Source organism: Phyllostomus hastatus, unplaced genomic scaffold (assembly GCF_019186645.2).
Source record: "Phyllostomus hastatus isolate PE091 unplaced genomic scaffold, TTU_PhHast_1.1 phas_contig_58, whole genome shotgun sequence".
Taxonomy (NCBI): domain Eukaryota; kingdom Metazoa; phylum Chordata; class Mammalia; order Chiroptera; family Phyllostomidae; genus Phyllostomus; species Phyllostomus hastatus.
Genome location: NW_025333916.1, coordinates 13,764,664 through 13,791,639, shown reverse-complemented (window position 1 = coordinate 13,791,639; position 26,976 = coordinate 13,764,664).

Below are 26,976 nucleotides of genomic sequence, written 5' to 3'. Positions count from 1 at the left end.
GCTCCTTCCCATTCCTCTAGGAACCAGTTATCCTGCTGAAACATGTGTTTGCTGTCATGTAGACATGAGTGAGAGGATGGAAATTTCAGGATTTCAAAAGATTAGCCTAACAGAGGGAAAAATAATCTTGAAAGAGTGTTGGGTCAAGCATAGAGACAACCCACATGAAAAAATCAAACAAATTATGAAAAATTCTTCCTTTCATGTTTTACAGAGGCAAATAAAATATGGAAATAATGTTCAAAATAAATTTTCTTTTCCAGTTGTATGAAAGTACTTCTATCTAAGGTTATACATAATGTGAGATAAAAGGTCAAAAAGGATTTGTGTAGCAAATGGTTTATCATGGTTTATCAATGGTCAAATTTCCTGAAATTACATGTAATAGCATATAGTGTCACTGACTCTTCTGGAGACAAATGAAGTGTCAGAGCATAAACATCAGAAGTCTCCCTAGACCTAAAATATTTTAAACATTAATGAATGTCAAAGATATTTTTAAAGAATTCTAAACTTATTAATGGCTAGTACCTCTCTTTGAGTACGTGGGAAATACAGGAAAGTCAAGTTCTATAACTCACTGTGCTCTCACCACAGTCACTAGCCAGCCTTCCTCGCCCTACTCAGATGTCCTGAGGGAACCATCTACTTTCCAGGGAAACTGTAACATAGCCTTCCAAAGTGCTGCTCTTCCCTCGCTGCTCTGCAGCATTTTGGCATCTAATAATTTCTATTAAATGGAAACCACTTGCTCTTCAGTTTTTTCCATGAACACATTTTGGCTGACCATTTTTCTCCTATTCATCCCTCAGTCAACTGCCAATTTCTAGTTGTACTAAATTTGCCCTTTGGCACAATTCTTGTCTGTCATTTTTTACCCCTGAACTGTCATTTCTGCTGTGAGGGAATCTCTTCTATCTCTTTTCTCTGATGCAAACTAGGGGACTCATCAGATGTGTGTAAATTCTCTCAACTACACCTCCTACACCAGAAGAACAACATTTCTTTTCCAGATATATTCTTCCCATTGTCTATCCTATCAAATTTTCTGGTTGAAATCTACAGTCTCTTCCAAAACAGCACTTCCTCACAGAGCTGGCCCGCAGCGAGGCTTCACCTTTCTTGTACCCTGTAACTTTCTAAAGGGGAAGGCAAATGAGCCTGGTCCCTGCTCAGCCATTCCAGATCAATGTTCTGTTTTCTTAGTTCTTCCAAGAATCCAATGTATTCAAGCCCAGGATTCCATCATGGAGGCCGAGACTAAAGTTTCAAGCGCAACTATTATAGCTTTCTCCATGTCTCCATCACCACAGCATCCCTCTACCTCTCCCAATGACTCTGACACTTGGGTCTCAACTTGTCTTCCTTCCACATTACCTGGTATAGTATTGGCTGGGTATCATCCACAGTGATAAAAAAATGTGTACTTTGATGTCCTACTTCTTAGACTAAAATTTCTCAACATTCTTTCAAAGACACTCAGATACCATGATCCAATTTTATACCTCCCATTACCACATACTAATAAATATATTTCATTAATAGATTTGATACCTGAAATTTTTAGAACATTCCTAACCTAGCATAGATCTGTCTTTTCAATGGTTGGCCAGCCCCAGGACTTCAGCTACATGAATTTTCTTACTGCACACCTATTTCCTTACTGTACTGCTACATCATAATAAAATGAAAACTAAGCCCTTGCTACAGCTCACCTGCTTTTCTTTTTATTTCTTGTTTTCTCCCAATAAATAGTATTCCCAGAAGTGGTCTTTTTAAATAGTTGTGTTTTTTTTATTGCTCCTAAGTGTGGAGTCAGGGGTCTTGGATTCTCCATCTTAATTTTTTTTTTTCAGAGAATGAACTCATAGATGATAGAGATCCTGTTCCACTCAACTCCAGCAATCTGAACCCCCTTTGAATAATATGTATGTTTTATCAGTTAATTATTTTTTATTTCTTCTACCAAAACAAGGAGACATTCCTCTGCCCTCTATGGTCTTGCCTTTATGCCTTCTACCCCACATTCATATTTTTTACTCATATATCCTTCATTTTTCCACATATATGCATGTAACCATTTTCAGGATAAACATGGTGATCTCTGGTTTTAGGCTGCCTGAATTCAAATCCTCATGCTGCCATTTATTAACCACAAGAACAATTACATAACCTTTATTTGCATCAGATTCCTCATCTGTAATAAGGAAAAGGTAATAAGATACTTCTTTCATAGGAGTTTTGTAATTAATAAATGAGATAACATTTAAAATGCTTATGTCAGTGGGGAAAACAGTGTTTTTTATTTATAAAATATTTTTCTACTTATAGCACCTCCAGTTTCTGTGCTTTGCCAACTCTTTTACTACAACATATTAAAATAATCATATTATTCATAAATGAAAAAGGTAATGAAATAAAGTGACATCATAAAACATCTAATTTAACAAGACTTGTGCATCTACCTTTTTGAATTTAGCATCATACACGTAAGGCATTATGTTTTCAGCTCAACACAGAGATTACAATGTTTGAAAATATTTCCATAATGGAATGACTGTGTTTCCTTTCACCTAAATACTAATGATTGCAATGGGTGGAACTTGTTGTAAAGTCTAGTTCTTGATGCTTTAATACTATTAAGGAGCATTCAAACATATTAAATATATCTATAAACATTTCTATTTGACTTTTCAAAATTCCTTTAATTTTATTTTTGTTCTTAGAAAGAAGGAAAAGCCTTGCTATTAGCTGTTCAAATTGTATGTTTCCCTGTTCTACCCAGGATAAAACACATCTTTCTTGAGTCCTAATCAAAGCATGTGAGCTCGTTTGTCACTTCCAACCAGGCAGTCGTTAAGTAGGATCTAGGTCTCTTAGTTGCAGTGGATATCTGCTTACAATGGTTTGAAGGGGTCTTATAGGGTGACTTCAGAGAAGGAGAATTCTGTTGGGCATCCAAGTCTCTCTGAAGAATACTTAGTTTGGTTCAATGAACATCATGCTTGTATCCTTAAAGGGTAATGAACATGTGTACACATGCCTGTGTGAAAACTAGATATGCAAAGTAAAACATGAATATAAATGTAAAGAATATTGAAAAGCAAAAACTTTGCCTATTGTGAAACTTTGCAGTGGCTTAAGACATACAAGCAATAGTTGAAAGCCTTGAAAGGTCATTTGCAATTCATATCGAAGTCTATATCTCTGTTACAGGCATCTTGAAAAGGTTGTGTGCATCAGAGTAGAAAAAGAAATTGCCTTAATCTAAATATGGCCTTGCTATAACCATCTAGGACAAAAATATGAAATTGGATTATCAAATTCAGTATGTCTGCCTTAGACCATTATTTACACCCCTAGTGGCCCTGTTTCAAAAGTACATAGGGAATTTATGTTTAAATAATCAAGAGTCACAAAAATAATCGTTATGACAAGAAAAAGTCATGGTGAACAGTTCAAGTGTTCAATGAGATTTGTCCTTAAACTCTTTATTTAATCTAAGCTAATAAAAAAGAAAGCTTAATTTTTGCAAAGTTTTGGCCTGGTTGTATTTGAAAGAAGTTTCCCTTAAGAAGTAAATAATAAAACTTAAAAAGGGGCAATGTGTACTTTTCTATTTTAAAATTTAATTTCAACAGTATTATTACAGTGAACTGCATTCAAATATAATAAAGACTGCAAACTAATTGTAGGATAAAATGCATGTCAAATTTAATTGTCTTCATTATTTCAGTTTCATTAATTTATAATTGCATTAGACTTCAATACTCAAAGAATTATTTTTCCCCTGTAGAACAATTCTAAAATAATATGTCCCCATATAATTTCTTGATTGGTAGCCTTTTTTGAATGTCAGAAAATAGGAAAAATAATGTAAGTGTTTTTTTTATGGCTTAGACAATGGTGCCTTAAGCAACATTATAATCATCAATATAAGTACCTTTTTTAAAAGATTTTATTTATTTATTTTTAGAGAGAGAAGGGAGGGAGAAAGAGGGAGAGAGAGAAACATCAATGTGCGGTTGCTGGGGGTCATGGCCCAGGCCCCCAACCTAGGCATGTATCCTGACTGGGAATCGAATCTGCGACACTTTGGTTCGCATCCCATGCTCAATCCACTGAGCTATGCCAGCCAGGGCAATATAAGTGCCTTAAATTCCTTTAAAAAGTGCAGTCTCAAGAGTATTGAAATTTTTTATTCAGTGCATTATATACTGTCTACTTATGGTAAACTTGTTTATTGGGAGTATGCAAATTTTTTAACTTGTCAAATTCCTTTATTTACATAGTTTAAAAGAGTAATGGTATGCTTCAGTTTTGTAGACATAATATTACAGCTATACTTTAGTTCTAATTTCTTGTTTACTTATTGTGTCAGAGGTTTTTACAGTGGGTCATAAGGACTAAAATATTTGCATTATGATGGTAACAGTCCATGGTATTCTGTAGACACTATTGCACTGAGTACTGAATCACTTCCAAGTAGTGTAGAGCTGAATGTGACTCCTGCAGTGGGCAGAAATTATAACGGAAGCAATCAGGCCATTTACTGCAAAATCAATCTACTGTTTGATACCTCTTTTATACACAGGTTTTGTCAATAAAGATAAAATTTAGCAACATATTTTGTGACTCCGTTGATAAAAACAGAGCAATGTACAAATTACATTAGCTTCTGAATTTTTCAATATGGGCATCCCTCTAGTAGGTGAGAAAAATATTACTTCCCTGTCACTTTTTCTTCCCAGATAGGTTTGTGTGATTCTGAAATTGTCATTTATTTTAAAATTAAGGTTATTGTTTCTGCTACTTGGGGCACAAGTAGAGAAGGTGTACATAAAGAAGCTCTGGAAGGTTCCACCTTGATGCTAGCTGCAAAGGGAATCCTTTGGTCAGCCTGCAATTTTGTTAAGGAGGAGAGGTACCTCTCTCTCATCTTTTTCTTATTTTTGGCATATCCCCTTCCTAGTAAACACCTCACTGTGTGTTTTTTGTGGTTCTCCTGCCCATCTCCATGCAACATTAGTGAGCCTTCGTGGATGCTGAGTTGGTGATGATTTTTCTGCTGTTTGAGGAACAAGCTTTGATATGTAGCATAATCCTATGATTATAGCCAATCATAGTCGATTAGTGAGTGACCTTCTATGGGAAAGTGGCTGCCTTTATGACAGGAATTCAGGAATCCCAGGGAAGACATATAACTTACCTAAAATGCATCTTCTCCTGATTAAATTTTGTAATCATTGAACAGGACAATCCCTTTCATTGTCTAATGTTAAAAATTAAAACAGTTCTCATAAAATATTTTTCTTAACTTTGTACTAAATATAAATATGTAAAATTGTAGAAAGAGAGGTGAGGAGAGCCAAGTGGCATTGGTTTTATAGTATTGATAAAGGGAAGGTGAAGAAGAAACTAAAAGATTGAAGCAATCTATATTTTCTTTTCTTTTTTGAAGCAATCTATATTTTCAAATAAAAGTGCAATAAGCACAGGCTTTAAAGATCTTTTATTTCTTTTTTTAGCTTTTTAAAATTATCATTGGTCAGTTACAGTTGTCCCACCATTTTCCTCGTTGCTCTCCCCTGCCTCGTACCCCCCACTCACTCCGCATTGTCCATGCCCATGAGGCCTCTATTCATGTTCCTTCACTGGCCCCTTCCCCTTCTTTCCCCCATTATGTGTATGGTGACTGGTTTATTTTCTTTGATTGTTAAATAACTTTTCCTTTCAATAATGAATACCCTTTAGACTTCATTTCCTTGGGCTAGACCTTCAGTGTGACTTAAAAACCAGATGAAAACACGCATGTGACATCATGCTGTTCCATAGGCAGCAACATAGTTACTACACTGATGTGTGTAAATGTATATAGATTGGAACTGTACATTAAAAATAGGTGTTGATGTGATGGCCAATGACTAGTCAAAAGCAATCAAGAAGGATCATTGAAAAACATTTTTGAATTATGAGATAATCTTTTAAAAATGGTAGTAAAGGATGTATCTTGCATTTATTAGATTGGCCAAAAAGTCCATATGGAATTTTTCTGTAAAATAAAAGAAAACATTTTTCATTTTCACCAATAGCTTGATTGATTTGGATAGTTTGAGTATGTCAGCTATCTCCCACACAGTAGAACATTGCTTGTTCTCAGTTAATGTGTCAATTCGGTCACCATCAACTTCACCTGGTCTACCCAACTGTGGAGCATCATCCAGCAAGAAATGTCCAGCATGCAACCTCACAAACCACTTTTAACACAGTTCATCAGTCACAGCACTTCCCTGCACATTGCACAAATATTTTTATGTGTGTTTCAGTTGCATTTTTACCTTTCTTGAACTAATAAAATATAACATGCCAAAAATCTTGCATATTTCCTTCCATTTTCAATATTAAAATAGCTACACAAAAATTCACCAATTTTGGTAAGTTTTTTAAAAAATGACAGCTCAATCTCACAAAATTGTTTTGAATGAAGTTAAATACAACTAAACACTACTAGAGCCATCTTACAGAAGAAGAACAAATGAACTTTTTTGCCAACTCAATATTTGTGATATATAGTAGTATAATAATAATAATAATCTTTTTTTCCTCTTCTTTCTTTCCCTCCTTTCTTCTCACCTTCATCCCTACCTCCCCTTTTTCTTCTTTCCTCTATTTTTCTCACTTTCTCATTTTTGTTTTCTTCAGAAAATGTTGCCATACTCTTCCATAATTTCCTTCCTATGAAGCTGTATAGAAATATAAAATGCTAACTCAAACACCTGAAAAATCGTTTCCTTTGAAGTTGAGGTTTTCTGTTTCTTTCCTTACAGGAACATGTCAAGAGCAGCTATCAAAATAATACAAGAAGCAGACACTCATCTGCAATATTGATGGTTAATTAGTAGATTGCATGTCAATAAAAAGTGTGTAATTATTATGACGTGTGTAAAGTAAGTCCCTTGTTATGTTCTTAACCTATTATTTAGGCTTGAGCACATGTCTTCTAATGAGTGCAATGTGCAGAGAGCTACATTTCTAAGCATATGAAATAGAAATCAGATTCAATTATTGGAGATTCTTCACAGAGTTGTGCGGAGAGCATGTGTTTAGCCAGTGATGCTCTGCTGAGTGCTTTTTGTTTGGGGCACTAGAGCTTCCATTATTCAAAGACTTTAGATTATGGTTCATTTTTTATTTAAGCTGCTGACAATAGTAATGACTATTGTCATCAAGGTAATCTTAAAGTGACAATAATTTTAGTACTCCTCTCCATAGTTGAAGTTGGCATTAGAATTTTCAGGCCATGTAATTTTGTATAACTCTCTGGTTTCCTTGTTATTTGTGTTTTTTGAAAAATTAAATGTTTAGACTGGAGAAATAAATTCACTTGTTACATAATGAATTTCTTTCTATAACTTATAGCTGAGAGAAGGAAATTTTAGTCTTATCTCTTCCTTTCTCTGCTCAGAGTTTTCTACTTTATGTCCATAAATAAAATAAAATGCTTAAGCCACCCTACTGTGGAGTCAACCTACTGTGGACTGAAAACATTTTACAAAATGCTACATTGTGTCTGACATGGATCGTGTAGCTAAACCTAAGATGGTTTCAGCTGTAGGGAAGATGTACAGACTTATTTTTCTTGTCATCATTCAATGAATAAAGTATAACAACTATTTACAAAGCGTTTGCATTGCTTTAGTGTTGTAAGTAATCTACAGGTGACTAAAAGTTATGGCAAGATGTGTGTAGATTATATTCAAACCCTATTTTGTACAAGGGGCTTGAACACCTGAAGATTTTGGTGTTTGTTGTGCTCCTAGAACCAGTCCTCTGTGGGCAGTGAGGATGACTGCATCTTAAAACCGAAAGTACTTCCTCTCTGAAAGAAACAGCCTGCAGAGGACCGAGGGAGGAATGTTTTTTTCTAAAATTTGTGAACATCAAGCTCAATCCCCAAGAATAAATAAAAATATAATTGGAGAATGAAAATAGTTGCTTTCATTCCATCTCACCTAAAAATAAGTAAATTGTCTTAAAATTGGGAAATATCTAATCTCAATATTTTTCATCTGCTATAACAAAATTGGTTTTCTACAATATATTATGTTTTATGCCCAATAAATTGCAAATTAATTAAGACATATAATATAAATGATAGTCTGGTTAAAAAGAAAATTATTTTTAAAATATTTTCAATTTTAAGAGAAAAGAATTGCTTTTTTAAAAACTTTTTCCTAACACTAGTGCCATTTAGTTCACTGGTGAAGGAGCTATGTGTAAAGTTACCTGGAAATATATAAGCCATGATTTAGAATCTTTGTAAAGTGAATGTTCATAGTAAGTAAAACTGAGCTTTGTCTTATAGTTGGAAGAAGAAACCTTAATTCTCAGACAGGAAAAGCAAAAAAAAAAAGAAAAAAATGAAAGGTGTGAAAGTCTGGTTTGACTAAAAGTATTAAGAATAAAAGATTGAAGATGAAAGAGAGATCTTAGGGGTTGTCTAATAGTAAAGTATTTTAAATAGGCCATAACCATCTTACTTTACATATGAAAGTATTCTGCAGAGTTTTCCATATATTTTGTTAATTTTGGATTTGCTTCATTTTTAAAATGCAAAATCAAACATGTTCATTTTGGGAGGCAAGTGTGGAGAGAGAGCACTATATTCACTCAAGTTGAAAGTTATCAAGAAGAGCTTTGAAATATAGCCAGACTAACAAACCATGCATTGCTAATAATTTTTAACATTTTATGACTTTTTATACACTCTTCTTCTCTCTCACCATTTCATTTCCTTCTTTTATTGTTAGCCATATGTAGTTATGTGTATATATATGTATACATACAGCCATATATATGTATTGTATATTTTTATATGCTCATATGCATTTTGCATGTGATATATTATAAATGTAATATATAATGGCTATAAATATTTACAGGTACTATATATGCATATAATATGTTAGAATTAACATGAGTTCAAATTCTTATCTCCTCTTAACATAACACATTTTATCTTTTTGTTTTAGAATGTTTTCAACATTAAATTTCTATATAAAATTATTTGATGCTGTTGCTATTTAACACAATATTTTCTAATATGAAAGTTATCTAGAACATGGGATTCTAAGTTAAGTTTGACTGTTTTTATATCATTTTGTGTGTAGTCTAGTAAATAAATGTATTTAAAATATATTATACATGTTTTAGAAGATAACTGACTAAAAGATATTTAAAATTTTTAACCTAATTGTATGCATGTGCATTAAGACAGAGAAGGCTGAAATATAGAATAAGTAAAATAGAAAATACTTGTTTGTAAAGAAGAAAACACAGTGCAGCTTAAAAATCCTACAATTAGAAGAAAAGTAACATAATTATTTCTTGAAATTAAAAAAAGTTTCAGTTCAAAGTATGCTAAAAGTTTCTTTATTAATTTTGGTCTCTAACACAGATCAATTTTTTACTTGCATGAACAATTTGAATCATTTGCTTAAGGGACAGTTTGACTAATATTAAAAAAAAGCATCCTGAAAACTTAATTTAAAAAAATTCTGTGAGCTCTCTGAAGTCGTTAATGGGGCGTGACCATACAAGGTTAGGAATCTGAATACATGTACCAGTGCTGTTCACATAACTTCCAACTCACTGATTGCTAATAGAGAGAAGAAAGTTTGGAAATTTTTAGAGTACTTTATAATGGAACTTTTAAAGTAAAATCTCAGTATGATATGTCCAGAAATACTTTAAACTATAAGTAATGAATGAGTTCCCTTCACTGAACAATTTCTGTGGATACAAATTTATATTATTCAAAAGATGTTTATTTTTTTTCTTCTACCTTAGTCAAAACATCTAGGCAAAAATGTGATAAGGCAATTAGCAAAATTAAAATTGGTTTACCTATTTTGAGGCCCACATATTAAATGTGTGACTTAAGAATTTACTTACACAGCTTACACCTAGAACCTACTTAGCTACCATAAGCAAACCTTCATGATACAAAAATAGAGATATTAGATCTCTTTCAATGGCAAGCATAAAGATACATTAAATACTGTATTGTAATCCAATGTTCAGATTTAACATTTTAATAGCTTTTGATATTATCTAAAGTCCATAGGATTTATGAGTCTTAGGCCAAGCCATTTTAATAAGATTTAAGGCCAGAAATCTATACCATTTAAAAATATATTTAGTTTGATAGTGAAAATCATAACAGAATACACACACCTGACTATTTTATGTCAAATAAACTGAACCTGTTTAATCTCCCTCACAAACATGTACAGGTAGAATGATGCTTTGTATCCTCTTTTTCCACCTAACCAAGGTCATAATTAACCTTTAAGACCAATCCTAAATATCATTTTTTGCAAGTTTAAATTTAAGTCCCAGAGTTTATAAATTCTTTCTCTGAGCTTCCACAGCATTTTGTCCACTCCTAGTACAACACTTGGGACAATATTATAATTTGTTTGATATCAATATCTGCCTTCTTGCCAGACAGCTAACCCCATAAACAGAAAGAGTATCTGGTATTCAAATTTGGCAAATATATATAAATGGATAATTAAATGAAGTATATAAGTCACATACAGATATTAGAAGAATCATTCATTCTGTCCTCTATGGAGTGCCTCCCTCAGGACTGAGAGTCACATAGCAGGGTCTCTGACCTTGGCATAGCACCAGGGTCAGTGATTATGACATTTGTCCTAAGAACCCAAGGTATGCTCCTCCTGAACCACCACTGACTTTCAATCCACATATGCTGGTCCTGATTCCCTGCTGTTGAGGCACTGTTCTGATGTACTTCTTCTGATGTACATTTAAATGTGTGTGTTTTTTAATATGTACAGAAATTCCAGCCTTCCCAAACTTCAGTGGTTGACTTTAAAGAGTTTTGAAGGTTTGGATTCTTGGAGAATACCTAGCCATAGAAATGTTAGGGCTGGTAGCCCTGACTTCTTCTCTTTCTGGGAAGACAATCTAGTCATCGTTGGTAGAAAAGGAGCCAGTGTATGGAATGAATACAGAATTTTGAAGAGATGAGAAATTTGACCCACAGAAGTCATGAGTTACCCAAGACTACTCACTCCTTAGACCTGAATCCAGGACAATGTATTTTCTACTGCATAATAGGATGTATATTTAAAACTGATATTATGAGAGTAAGGCAATCAGATTTTTTAAAAGTTATCTATTGCCATATAACAAACCACCTCAATACGTCATTGCTTAGAAAAATTATGACATTATTTCTCATGCTTCTTTTGGTTGGTTGGGCAGTTTGTCTTTTCACTTTGCTTGGGTTCACTCAGGTGAACATGCCTGACATTTAACACTGCCTGCTGGCTGGGGCACCACATGCCTCCTCCACGTGACCTGTCTTTCTGTAGCACAGACTGTATTCCTTAGAGATCTCAGGGCAGTGTTCCATGAAGGCAAATGTAAAAGCCACAAGGTCTCTTAAAGCCTAGTTTCTGGGATCTTGCATAGTGTCATTGTCACTTCTGCCACATGCAATGAGACATAACAGGTCAAAAGACAAACCCAGATTTAAAGTTTGGGATAAAGACAACATCTTCTAATGAGAGAAACTATAAAATAATGCAACTATGTTTTCAATCTATGACATGATTCTGTTACACACTTAGTGGTTTCTAGTATCTAACATCACATTTATTTTCTCAAGGTCAAGTACTATTCATCCACGAAGGTGAAAAATGATATGATATACTTGCTATTTTTGTGCTTAATGTTTTTCTAGTGTCTTCTTTATTGACTTGCATGAGTAATTTGTTATGAACATGTCACACCCCCCCCTTATTTTTATAATTCTGGTTATTCTATCTCACATAAAAAAATGAGGTTATGTCAAAACATTTGCTGATTCCTTTTTCTTTTAAGTGAACATTTTAAGTGAGTAAAACACACTTCTAATTATTATCTCAAATGGTTATGAAAAAATGATACACTGGAAAAATTCAAAATAATGAAAAGTACTTTGAACAGGATGCTAAAGTGGGATTTTTTCTGTTTTCTCATGATTTTCTTAAGAACCAAAGATAAGAAAAATAGGACAGAATAGATCACTGTTTTAAAGACAGCTACAAGATATTGTCAGACACCCCTAAGGTTTATGCAGACATTGCCAGACCTCTTACCCTTATCCCTAACAATGAAACCAGTCCATCAAATACTCTGAGAAGACAGTTCACTAAGGGATTTTGGGGAGCACTGTTTATAGGCATGGTAGCTAGTGTTGTGTTTGAGGTAAAAAAAAATTATCAGATGGTTGGGGGCAAAAAGAGGGAGGCTCTAAAAGAACCACTGAATGGGTTTGCCAGTGCCAGTCAGAAGAGACTGGCTGGGGGCTTTGTGCTGCCTGTGATGCTGACGTGCAAAAGCACATTCTGTACCCTGTGCCAGACAGTGTTTTAATGGTTCACACGCATGAACTCATTTAATTCTTACAATGACACTGTGAGGTAAGTACTAGTCCTACCTTCATTTAACAATGAGGAAACTGAACCATGGATAAATATTTGTTGACTTCATGAATTTACGTGTCCTTCAAACTAAATTTAGGGGTATATGAAGGAAATATAATTCATTGATGATAATGAACAAATTGAAAACACATTAAGAAATATTTAAACCACAAACTAAAGAGATATAAGATGAAACAATAAATAAATATAATAAACATTAAAAGTATTAACATTCAGAAAAACTTTAATACACTTGTAAACCATTATCTTTTCAGAGGTAAAACTTTTCATTATTCACATCACCCTGACAATAATAAAGGGCAGGTGGAATTTTCTCTTGGATGTTTGTTTGTTTGTTTATTTATTTATTTATTTATTTATTTATTTATTATTGTTCAAGTACAATTGTTTCCATTTTGCCCCAACACTGTCCCCCACCCCACCCATCTATACCTCTCACCCTCAATCCTAACCCCCTTTGGCTTTGTCCATGGTTCCTCTATTCGTGTTTCTTAAAAACTCTTCCCCTTCTTCCACCCGTTATCCTCTCCCTACTCTCATCAGGTTACCGTCAGTTTGTTCTTTATTATTTTGCTTGCTTATGTGTTTTCTTGATTAGGTTGCACTGATTGGTGAGATCATACGATATTTGTCTTTCACTGTCTGGCTTATTTCACTTAGCACAACGCTCTCCAGTTCCATCCATGCTGTTGTGAAGGGTAGGAATTCCTTCTTGCTTTCTCCTGAGTAGTATGACATTTTGTAAATTCAGCATAGTTTTTTGATCCACACATTTAGTGGTGGGCACTTAGGTTGCCTCCAGTACTTGGCTATTATAAATTGTGCAGCTGTAAACATAGGGGTTCATAGATTCTTTTGAATTGGTGTTTCAGGATTTTTAGGGTATAATCCCAGCAGTAGAATTGACAGGTAAAAACGCAGTTCCATTTTTAGTTTTTTGAGCAAGAAGTGAGCTGGTGGGGCAGGAAGAACAAGAGACATACATTAGAAAAGTCTAGTAATGAACTGAAGTGGGTTGACCCCTTTAGGAATAGTTGTGAGAGGACATTTGTGAGAGTTATAGTGAAAACATCATTGAGTAAAGCTTATTAGTGAGCACACATGAGGGCAGACATTGTGGTGGGAAATTACAAAAGAAGAGGCAAAGATAGTTTTGGTATTTGGAACTTGTGGCTGATGCTTTAGAATGTTGATGTTACTGACAGAATGAGGGTAGAGGGGGATAAAGAGAATAATGAAATTTTTTTAGAAATGCCCAATGAGTAGTTGGTAGAATTACCAGGTGGGAGCTTGCTGTAGTATGCTATTAACTTCCTCTTAATCAATAGTGATGTGACCACATGACCAGATTCCAAAAAACATTTATTTTATAAATTAAGAGAAATTTAGTAAGTAGGAGAAATGTTAGCAATATAATTAGTGACTGGACATCAAAAGAGAAAGAATGGATAACATGATTTGTTGGCGGGTGATAATCTAACATCAAGATGTCTGTGGAAGAAGTTCAACCATTATTAATATAATGAGAATGGTGTGTGTGACATCGATGTTAACGTGGCAGCCAAGGAGAGTGGACTGGAATGTGCATGTGTGAACAATGACAACTTCACTGTACTAATCAGTGGGTGTGGTAGATGCTGTTGAGTGAGCACGTGTACTATGTGGCCATTACATTCAAAACGACTGAGTGAGTAGAGCAATTAATATGCATCAAGTTCTCCATTATGTTTGAGCATTTCTCCTCAGAAACTACTTGGATGATTGATCAGGCCACAGCTATGGGCAACTGTGATTGGCAGCTTCATCACCACAAAACATCCACTCATGCATCATGTCTCCTGCAGAGTTTTTTGTGAAACATCAAATCACCCAGGTGACTCAGCCCACCTACAGCCCAGATTTGGGACCTGGTGACTTCTGGCTTTTCCCAAAACTGAAATCACCTTTGAAATGGAATAGATTTTAGACCACTGATGACATTCAGGAAAATACAATGGGACAGCTGAGGGTGATTGGGAGAACTCTGTGAGGTCCCAAGGTATTTACTCTGAAGGGGACTGATGTGTCATCGTCCTATGAACAATGTTTCTTGTATCTTGTGTTTTCTTCAATAAATGTCTCTTTTCACAGTACATGGCTGGATGCCTTCTGGACACATTTCATATACTCTATTCTTGCTGTATTTAAAACCCATTTTTAGGCCATAACATAGACTTATGGTTTATGATAAGAATTGTTTTACATATATTTCATGGAACCAAAGACAAGTCATTCTATAAAGGAATAATTATGCAGAAAGTTATTTATAAGATTTTTCAGGAAAGTGAAAAGTGCATTAGAAAAAAAATAACACTCTCATTTGCAGGGAAAAAACTACTTGATTGAATTCTAGATTTTATTTCATTGTTGAATCTTGTAAATGCTAAAATATCTACACATGGCAAAGAGGATCTAAAGGACCATCTCTTAAGGCTATCCTATTTCTTGAAGGTGACAGTGTCAGAAGACCCTGGATTCATTATGTAGCCTAAAGTTTAAAAGCTAATTAAACTAACTTACAAAATCTATATAAAGTTTGTTTTAGTTTTAGTACATTTCTGTACAGGCTGAATACTTTGATGTTTCTATATGTCCTGTTTCTTGAAGCTAAATTGATTTAGAAGCTACTAAGTTTATTCAGTATACATTAAAGAGTAGACATTTAATCACTTCCTTATTCTTTGCTTAGATTGATAGTTCTGCAAATTTCTTTGTTTATTTTAGATGTCAACTAAATTTGGGGGAATTATTTTTAAAAATATCAATTTGTTGTTTGAATATCTTATTTATGTGTATATACGGGATCTGTCCAGAAAAGGTATCCAGCCATGTAATATGAAAATATATATATATTACATTATATGTACTTCCCTAATCATTTCTTTATTATGGACTCTTATTTGTCCATTTTTCCCATTTTTGAATTTTAACTAATTTTCCTGAAAACATTGAAAGTGTCAAAATAAATAAAATAAATGTTTCCTGAATTTTTTTAGTCAGTAAAATAAAGTAGCTAAGAACACTGGCCCTATACATAGAATACCTAGAGTTAAATCTTGGCCTCAACATTTAGTTGTATACATTGGACAGGTTGCTAGCTTCTCTGTGCTTCGGTTTCTTTATCTGGTAAAATGAGATTGTAGGAATTATATGTAGCAAGCCAAACATAGCACAAAGCTGGGCATATTTTATGTTGCCATTGCTGCCAGTGTTTGGGAAAAGAGATGGTCACTTCACTAATTTATAGAGTGCTTGATCTGGTTGAAAGGGAATTACAGAGAACATAAATATACCTTTTGACAAGAGGAGATAAGAGTGTATACCTTTATGTGATAATGGAGTAAAAGTTATGCTGAGGTAGACTGGTCATACAAAAAGAGACTCTGAATAATTACAAAGCTCTAATTATTGAAAGCCTTCCTCACACATTTAGTGGTTTTTGCATTAGCAGAGTTAGTCTAGCAGGATGGAATTGCCACTTACTAGTGATTTTGTTGAAGGGAGACATGCACTTTAGAGGAGGGTTCAACTCAAGGACCTGCACAGTCTGTTTGATCTAAAAGATTCTGTGAATTAAATGCACATAATAACCACAGTTCTACAATAAAATCCACTACTTCTGGTTCTTTTCTCTTTTATCACCTATTTGATCAGAGATGCAATCTTACTTGAGGCAGATTCTCATTCTTTCATCTTCTGAATCAAGTCAGGAGATGAATCCTCAGCTCAGGAGAGGTGAAGTTAAGTGTCATGGCTCCTTTGACCCTGGCTCCCATCTGGTGAATCTGGCTGTAGCAGAATGAAAAACCCTGTGTCTAGGCATTTCTTATGCTTGGTGATTATATTAATAATTAACTTCTATTTTTCTCACTCCTCCCTCACACTAAATGCACTGAAAATGGTTAGCGAGTCCAGAATGTTGTTTTAGTTAATTATTTCCATATGCTTCATAAATGTTTCATAATACAAGTATCTGTTTCAATACTGTTAAATATGAAATAATTAAATATGTTATCTTCTACCACAAACTCAATATAGAGAAGCTAGAGACCTATGCATATCAATTGCACCTGACCAGTTGGTCATACTTCCTCAGGGTTTATGTACCGTTTGCTTGAGTCATGGCTGGCGCCTACTTTCTTCCCGTCACTTCATACTCTGTTTTCCAGCCTTCAGTTCCAGAGTCATTTTCAAATGATTCTTTGTGATCCCATTTGATTTGCAAGCTGATTTACGTACCTCATGCCTGTGAGCAATGCCATGATATTTCTAATGCTTCCTTAACAAATTGTCTCACAGTAGGAAAGCCCCACTAATCATTCTTTCATGACAAACTGGCATGGAAATCAGATGTCCCATGTCAGTCTTTTGAAGGTTGTGAGCTTCACCTTTCTTCATTAATGAAACAATTTTCAGCAGGTTTTAAAGAAATTGTATTTCTCTGTCTTTTTATCTCTTGTTATTATTTATGAAATTTTAATTCATGTGATATAAGCATATATAAAAGTATATTAGAGTGGATTTATATTTTACAAATAAATACAGTATGGGGCAAAATAAATTCATAGCTGTTCACATGGAAAATAATACAATAATTAATAATACAAGAATAAACTCTCACATACTCACAAATATAAACTGACTTTTGCCTCACTTTGATATACGCCACTTTTAGAATTCACCAACATTAAGTATGTCACTAATATCAGCAAAAAATAATTACTTGTCCCCTTCTCCACCTTTATAGATATGTGTTAAAAATATAAACTGGCTAGGAGAAGATAGGTATTCTGTATACTTGAGCTTACTAGATGCCATACTGTCAGCCTCTACAACTGCTTTGTTTCATTAAATCTTCACACTGATCCTCAGAGTTGGATATTTCTATTGCCATTTTTATTAAAGAAAAATGTGAAGGTTAGAGAAATGTTGTGACCTTCCTGAGGCAGCATTTTCAGGATCTGAACTTGATCTTTCTGTCTTTCAATTTCATTCCAAAATACCAAAATAATGGGATCCACTGAAAACTTCCAAATAAGATATATTATGATCGAAGTAGAATTTCCTTATAACCCTTCCTTTCTACATGTATTTTCCTGAGGAATATTTTCATATTCCTTGCTTAATTATCTTAATAAAGTTTTAGATCTTACTCTATATTGCATTGTCTTATTTAATTGGAAACAGACATTAAAGTAATAAAAATATTGGAGATACCTGAGCTGGGGTGGAGAGTACACAGTACAGTGTACAGATGATGTGTTGTGGAACTGTGCACCTGAAAACTATGTAATTTTGTTAACTGGTGTTGCCCCAGTAAATTCAGTAAAAAGGAAAAATAAAATAACAACGTTTACATCAGAAATTCACAATACAATGGAGAATCACATGTCTAAAACAATCAGATTTATACAGCTTCCTTCTGGGTGTCTGGAGAAGTAAACCTTTGGTAAGGTGTGACTTTAGAGGTAAACAAAGTTTATCTGATATTTCATAGTTAAAATTTGACTTTATGATTTCATCAGCATTAAAATAAAATTTTCCCTTTACTTGGTGAATATTTAAATAATTAGTCTTTCATTTCCACATTCATATAAGTGTGGAGTGGAGTCTGATGAGAAGCTGAAACATAAAAGCCTGAGGAAACAGTATCAAATCTTTAAAGGCTTACGGATGGTGAAATTAGCCAAACTGGTTACTAGAGAAAGCAAGTTCCATGAGAACAGCATGGATATTCCGTGATGTCTTAGACGATAATTGCTACATTTCCATGACTCTAAGACACCATCAATTTAATAACACCCTTTCAAAAGTGATGTGTCATAATTTTTGAAATGTTAAAATACGTAACTCAGGGAGGAAAGAAACCCTGTTCATAAAATACCTAGATGCCTTCAAAAAGATTGTGGTAGTTAGTGTGAAGCTCAGTCTAGAAGTCATTTTTCTAGCCCTTCTAATAATACCCAACTCTCATATTAAATGCCTCCCTTATGCATTAAAATAAATACATAAAGTGATTTCTCCTTTTTACTAAAACCTAACTTATTAAGTGCTTGGTACTAGAATGCTTTCTAGCAGCAGGTAATGTTGGGTTGCTTTCTGTGTGGAAATGGTACACTGGAAGTTCACAACATAAGATGGCTTCAATTGAAAGTATTTTATGTGGTCACCTGGAATGAAGTAGCTACTAGAAACAAAGCATTGTTGAACAAATTATTGGCTGTTGCAGCAGATCACCAGGGCAGAAATAATGACTATAAGTATTATGGGATGGGCCAGCAACTGAGACATTAAGAAAGTGAAACAAACTTGATGTAATAATGGACACAGACAGAAAGGAAAGCAAAGAACCAAGGATAAATTCTAGGTTTCTGTCATGTATTTAAGAGTTGGTGCAATGATATTAATAATAAATGCAATAAGAAATGTTTGAAGTAAAAATACTTATGGGTCTTAATGATTTTTGAAATTATCTGTTACATTGGACTAAAAGATTAAACTTCAGCTTTTGCATCCTTAGGGCTGGAAAAACATTTCATGGTAAATTAGTATGCAAACAATTACAGCTGCCTCTTCTCTTTAAATACTTAATCCAAGCAGACAAGTGTGTTTGCAAGTGTAGTAAATGCCCTCTCTCAAAATATCATTGTCTATAAAGAACCAATTCCTGTTTTATTAGAGACAGAACACTTACAGTTAAATGAGTCTGTAAGTGCCACTGTCATATCTAACTGTTAAAAAGGTGAGCAAATATAGGCATTATGGTTATTTAATGTGATAAAATGTATCTAATATAAACAATACTCACTCATTCATTCTCAGATGGCAGGTTTGGCAACCTGACTTCATATCATAGCAAGATTCTGAATCAAAACAATTTAATTGGAATCAATTTTGATGGGAAATTAAATGAAATAGTGTAAGAATGAAATGTTAGTGAAGAGAAGAAGTAGAATTTGTACTTGAAAATGATGTTGATGATGAAATAGAATACTTGCTATTCTCCCCATTTTGGAAAGCATCCAAACTTCTTTATGTTTTTTTCTTCCACTTTTACGGCCTTTCATTTTTAAGTCTTTTAAGAGCCCTGGATTTTTCTAGGACTGTAGCTTTAGAGTTCAACTTTTTTTTAATACCACTTCTTTGTCTTTTTTATCTGCATCATAGATTTAAATGCCTCTTTGTGGGCCAATCAATCTCAAAACTATTCTCTTGGTTTCAGATCTTAATATTACCTCCTCGAAAACTGAAATTTGCCTCCAAACTTATTCTTTATTTTATTATGCCTTTTTAAATTAATTCTGACTATTCTGTCAATTATTCCAGAAAAAAACCCTTAAAACTGAAATGATTTCTCTCTTTCATCCTTCAAATACCTTCAGTCACATATGACTCTTTCTTAAGTCTCCTTTCAACCCTATCCTTGTCTTAAGTCTCACTGCCATTGCTTTAATTTAGGTACTTAATATCTTTTGCTTAAAGAATTGGAATAATTGATTAGTATATCTGACATCATTCACTTCCACTTATTCAAGTTCTCCTCTTCCACAAGAGCTATCTTAATGGAAGTAAAAATGCTATTCTGATTGAACGCGGGCCATGAACCAAAGTGTCGCAGGTTCGATTCCCAGTCAGGGTACATGCCGGGGTTGCAGGCCATGACTCCCAGCAACCGCACATTGATGTTTCTCTTTCTCCCTCTCTAAAAATAAATAAATAAAATCTTTAAAAAATGCTATTCTGTTGTATCTTGCTTGAAACCCATCATCAATTCCCTTTTACTTGTCTATGTCATAAGCACTAAGTTCCTTAGCAGCTCAACCAGGTCCAGGTCCTACATAAAGTGACCACTGCATTCCCTTACCCAACTTAGATTAAAGCATGCTAGGCCCTGGCTGGCATAGCTCAGTGGATTGAGTGTGGGCTGTGAACCAAAGTGTTGCAGGTTCGATTATCAGTCAGGGTACTTGCTTGGGTTGCAGGCCACAACCCCCAGCAACTGCACATTGATGTGTTTCTCTCTCTCTCTCTCTCTTTCTCCCTCCCTTCCCTCTCTAAAAAAAACTAAATAAATAAAATCTTTTTTTTTAAAGCATGCTGGGTCTCCCCTACAGGTTGTGCTCTATGAGATTTAAAATATACAGTATTTCCTCTTCCTTGTAGTATACACACACTGTGAGAGGGCACTTCTATTTATCATCTTGACTTTATCATTTCTGTGTTGATGAGTCTGAATTGATATCTCCCTCTGGTACATATTTCCTGGACTCCAGACAAGGATAGCTAATGCAAATATTTATTTCTGCTAATGTGTACCACAGAAATCTCAAACCTAATATTTCTGTAAACTGTTTTTATAACCTTATTCCACAAATTTACAGCATACAGCACTTTAAAGGATGTGTAGTTATATTAGGAAAATCCACATATTATTATGGGAATACTTCATTTTATATATGTGAAAACAAGCTCAGGAAGGTGTCTCTGTCATGATGCTTGGTATTTCAAAAACCTCAACTCTAACTTAATGAAAAGGACATGAATTGTGTCCTATAATTGAAAGGTCAAGGTCAAATCACATGGGGCTCAAACAGTTACTTTAGTTTATTATTAATGTGTTTTCCCTCTTCTCTCTTTACCATTAAATTTAGTTTTGCTGCATTGTCTCCTTTGTCAGACATGTATTCACCCTTTTGGCGGTCAATATCGATGCCAAATGTTTTAGATTTTCATCAGATCCTTTCAGCAGCCATCAGATAAAAATAGAGCTTTTCTTTTCTAGTGGTTAAAAAAATCCTTGATGGAAAGTGTTGAACATGTACTTCTTTCTGAAATAATCACTGTGTTCCCAGAGATGGGTTATAGTGACATTATGTGCTACCCCAGAAGCCAGAAGATGGAACCCCGATGGTACTGTCCAGACTAAATGTTTGAAGTCATCTAAGAGGTGCAGGTGGAGGGGTATGACAGTTACCAGAAGGCGAAATGGATGCTAAGGAAGCTAAAGCAATAGCTATTTGCTCATAGTTATTGAGCAAATAAGTAGTCTGGCAAGGACTGAAATGTAGGCCATTTAGTTTCCACACTATGCTTTTTATGCTCTGCAACAAATATTGTCAGCTGTAACTTAGCAACTGGAGACAGAGAGATGTAAAACACAGAGTCCCTGTTCCTAGGGAACTGCAAATCTTAGGTTGTAAGTTAGTCGTTCCCAAACATTTCATCAACCACAATTTATAGTAGTCCTTTTCATCCATGGGAGATATGTTCCAAGACCCCCAGTGGATTCCTGAAACCACAAATAGTACTGAGCCCTATGTAGACTATGTCTTTTCCTATATATAAACACATAAAATTTAATATATACAATAACATTTAATATATAAATTAGACACAGTAAGAGATTAAGAACAATAATTATAACAAAATAATTATAACAGTATAATGTACTAAAAGTTATATAAATATGGTCTCTCTCTGTTCATTCTTCTGCCCATAAATTAAATGCCTTTTTCATCTTAGCTAAGCACTTATCATACACTCTGGTTGTAAGTTTCACAGTTAGAGGTGCAATAGCAAAACTAACACATTTTCCCCCCTTTTTGCACTTTTACAACTAGGTAATTCATTCTTACTGTGGATCTTAGAAATCTCAGCATACAATTTTTTTTCTTTCCTTATTAAGTCAACAACTTCAGTCATTTACTTAAATACTTTAAAACTTCTCTTTGACATGTACAAATTCCCAGCATCACTACCCTTGCACTTAGGGTCTGTTAAGTAAAATAAGGGTCACTTGAACACAAGCACTGTGATACCATGACAGTCCATCTGAAAACCAACATAGTTACTAAGTGAAAACCAACATAGTTACATGGTTACTAAGCTTATCAAAGGGATGATTCTCATCCTGGTGGGATGCAGTGGGATGGCACGAGATTTCATTACTGTATTCAAAATGACATGAAATTTATAACATATGAATGGTTTGTTTCTGGAATTTCTCAGTTGATATTTTCAGACCATGACTGACCACAGGCAAATGAAACCATGGAGAGCAGAACCATAGATAAGGGAGGAATAACTGTATAGTCTTTCCTCTCGGGAAGGCCATGGATTTAAAAGCCTTATCAATAGCATTTATTATGTACTACATGATTGCTTCTATTGTATTGATATACTACATTGTTTTATTATTCAAAAACTTGTTTACTTAGGTTTAGAATTACTATGTTTAGTGAAGAACAATCATGATTGGTGAGGTGGGACAATTTTTTCATAACTCCTCCTGTTCCTGAGACAGGTACCTGGTCTTAGGTTTCTTCTGTGCCTCCTAGATTTGTCTTTTATGCACAAAAGCATATATTTGTTTTACCCTCACATACAAATTTCTAGACCTCAGACCCATTAACTGTTGGAATGCAGTAAGAAGAACTAATTTTGCTCTGCTCCCTTTCCTTGTCACTCTCCACATGTTGGAGTCAGGTAGGGCCACAGGGCGCACTTTGGCTGGTGTGAGCAGTAACATGTACCACTTCTCAAAGGGATGGTGAAGCCAGTGAGCAATCCAGTGTCTTCCTTTTTCCTGTTTCAGTAGTCATGGAAACATATGACATGAAGCATCCTTCAACCTTTACTCTGCCACATCGGACTTGAGCTACAAGAGATAAACACATTTTTGTTATGTTTGGTCATTAAGATTTTGGGACTCGTCTATTACTATGGCATAGCATAGGCTATTCAGACTGAATCACATGTATTTACTGTATATACCCTTTCCAAAGATTTTAACAGTGTTGGAAAATTCAGGGAGAGACAAAACAAACTACACAGGGTGGCATTTTGGAATTTGAGAGGCATAAGCAATTGTTCACATTTGAAGGGTTCCAAATTAGGCAAATAGTTTCCTGTATGCTAGAAACAAACCAAAAAATAAAATATAAAATAAGATAAAGTAAAATAAAATAAAATCAGAACTTGAATCTGGAAAGATAGTCATAGGGATTTCATGTAAATTCATTATTGCCTGAAGCAGAAACATAAAAATATGTGAAAGGTTATGCCCAATTTTATTTTTTGAAATAATGTAAGGAAACAACCAAATGTAAGCTGCTGTTCTTTACTGTAACATCCAATTTAGTGACATCCAGAATATTAGAAAACAAAATTCTGAGTCTTTTTGCTTCTGTTCACATTCTGCCTGGAAGAAAAGAACATGACAAACTACCCTTAGAATTATGTGAAAGAGAAATAAAATTGTATAATCTCTCTCTAAAGTTAGGGAAGATTCTTCGGCTTTTCATGGGAAGTAAGGAGGAAGGCTTAAGTTAATGAGCAGCTTGCACTGTGATGGGCTTCTCTGAATGAAGCTGTGCTTCTCCGCAGTGCAGCCACCAGGAAGAAAGGCTAAACACGGCAGCAGGACTCACCGCAATTAATAAGGAGCCCGTGACAGGATGCTGTTTAATCTAACACGATTCTATGAACTGCAGACAGTAACAGCATGAGTCTTCATTTACAAAGACCATCCATCACTTTTCGTCCCCAGAATATGAGAATCAATCTCACCAGAAGCTCAAACTTAAAATGCTGAAGAACAAAATAAACTTTGTAGAAAAAAAAGTTTAAAAGACAAATGTGAAAGAGAAATTTAATTTCTGTATCTGAGATGCAGTAGATGATGAAATTCCCATTTACCATCTGTGACTAAATATTCTAGTGCCAAACTTGTAACTCTCAGTAGTACCTTTAAAGTGGCCTGTGGCTCATTATCTAAATACTTGGGAATTATAAGTGTCCTCTAATGACTCAGTAAGAAAGGTAAAGGATGGTGTCCAATATCTCTTGAGGAAATAATTGATTCATAAAGAGACAAAATTTGCATTCCTCAATTTTGCATTCTGAGACTAAAGAAAGAGCTGTAGGTAGTGAGAACTCTTTTGCAACCTTTGTTCAAGTGCCCAGGTTTATTTTCTTGTTATCATACCACTTCCTTTCCCTGTACAACTTTATACGCAACTGAATCCTGAGGATACACTTGACACCAAAAGTAAGAAATCCAAAATTACTAAAAATATGGTGTGGGCTTCCTCCTAGTTACAAAGAAAAGTTCATCTTTGTTCCACAGAACATAAAGGTACTAAGACACAGGAAAGCTGAATAAAGATGAGGCAATTCAATTTATTAGTAAGTATTAGCACTAATCAACTCAGATATATGGGAGTCACATCAGAAGATGAAAAATATGAAAGATTTTCTTAGTAGCAATGATCACCATTATGGACTATTAGAGGTTTCACTTCTGTAAAGCATGTTTTACCGCACACATTTTGCATTAAAATCTATTTGTAAATGGAAAATTTTTTTAAATGGCTGAAAGGATGTGAGAGGAGGAGGTTTTAATTTTTATTTAATGAGCTTCTATTCTTGTCAATTAACATTAGAAAGGTAGGGTCAAAGGACGTATAGTTTTAAACACCACACAATTCAATTTTCTTTCATTATCTATATGTTTTTTTCAGAGTTCACTGTTTTCAGAGTTCCCTGTCACAAAATCCTTCTCTGGAAGAAAATTGTTATAAAGAATTATTAAAAACAGTCTGTCAACTTTTGATTAACATTTCTAATTACCTTTGGAGAAGCTGAAATTACAAAAAGTTTAATTTTGAAATAAGAATTTATAAAATATTTTTCTTAATAAATTGATACAGTTTAGTTTTCACCAAATTTATTCTTTATTTTTCACTTACATTTTTATTTCAAGTACCTGATTTTTTAAAAAATGTATTCATGTGTGTAAAATTAAATAATTTCTCTATGCATTTTACATTTTTATATATATTTCATCATATTTCCATATTATTAGCCATTCTTATTTTAAGTATGAAGTAAAAAGGCTGTGGTCTGTGTCAGTGATTTTTCTAAGCAACTAAACATAGTGTAAAAAGAACATTGAAACCCCATGTATGTGATGTGAAATTTACTGTGCAGATAGCAATTTCTTTAGTTTTTGAGCTTCCTTCAGATTTTGAGCTTTGTATCATAAATGTGGTCTGTCTAGAAAAAATCCAGCAGTTGCCGATATAATGAGAACAGTTTGTGTGACAGTTCTAAGTAACCAGCAGCCAAGGAGAGTGGACTGGAATGCCTATCGTGAACAATGATGACTCCGCTGTACTAGTCCGTGGAAGTGGTAGATGCCATTGAGATGCCTTTGTGTGTATAGTGTGGCTGTCACATTCAAAATGACTGAACTAGTAGAGCAACAAATATACATCAAATTTTGCATTAAGCTTGAACATTCCTTCATGGATATTATTCAGATGATTGAGAAGGCCACAGCTATGAGCAACTGGTGATTGGCAGTTTCATCACAACAATATGCCAACTCACACACACATCATGTCTCATGAAGAATTTAGGGGGGTATCATCAAATCACCCAGGTGACTAAGCAAACCCTACAACCTAGTTTAGCACCCTGAGACTTCTGGTTTTTCCCAAAACTAAAATCACCTTTGAAAAGGAAGAGATTTGAGACTGTTGAGATTTCAGGCTGTCGATGAGATTTAGGTAAATACAATGAGGCAGCTGTTGGCTATTGGCAAAACTGTGTGAGGTCCCAAAGTGTGTACTTTGAAGCAGGCTAAGGCATCACTGTCCTATGTACAATGTTTCTTGCATCATATCTTTTTCAATAAATGTCTCTATTTTTCATAGTATATGGCTTGATATTTTTCAGACAAACCTTGTATTATGCTTTGTTGTGTATATACAGAGAGGGTAAAAGTTTACTTTCATTTAATATTAATTATTGCAGGGGTGTCTAACATTTTGGCACCTCTGGGCTACACTGGAAGAAGACTTGTCTTTGCCACACATTAATACACAAACATTAATGAAAACTGAGGACCAAAAACAAAGGTTTGAAGGATATTTACAATTTTATGTTGGATCATGTTCATAGCCATCCTGGGCTGCATGAAGCCACGGGTTGAACACCCCTGATTATTGGATATTTCAAGATAGCTTTGTGACTATGAATTAAGGGGGGAACCATGAAAGGATTAAATATAAGATGATGTTTTAAGTTATGGTAAAAAACATGTAAAATGTTTCAATTTAATCATTATTTAGTGTTCAGTAGTGTTAAATATATTCACATTGCTGTGAAACAGATCTCTGGAAATTTTTCATGTTATAAATCAGAAACTGTATCCAATAGGCAACTCTCCTTTCCCCTTCTCCTCAGCCTCTTTTAAATGCCATTCTACTTTCTGCTTCTATGAATTTGACCTCTTCAGATATCTCATACATGTCAAATCATACAGCATTTGTCTTTCTATGACTGGCTTATTTCACTTAAAATAATCTTCCAAGGTTCATCCATATTGTGGCATGTAGCAGGATTTTTGTTC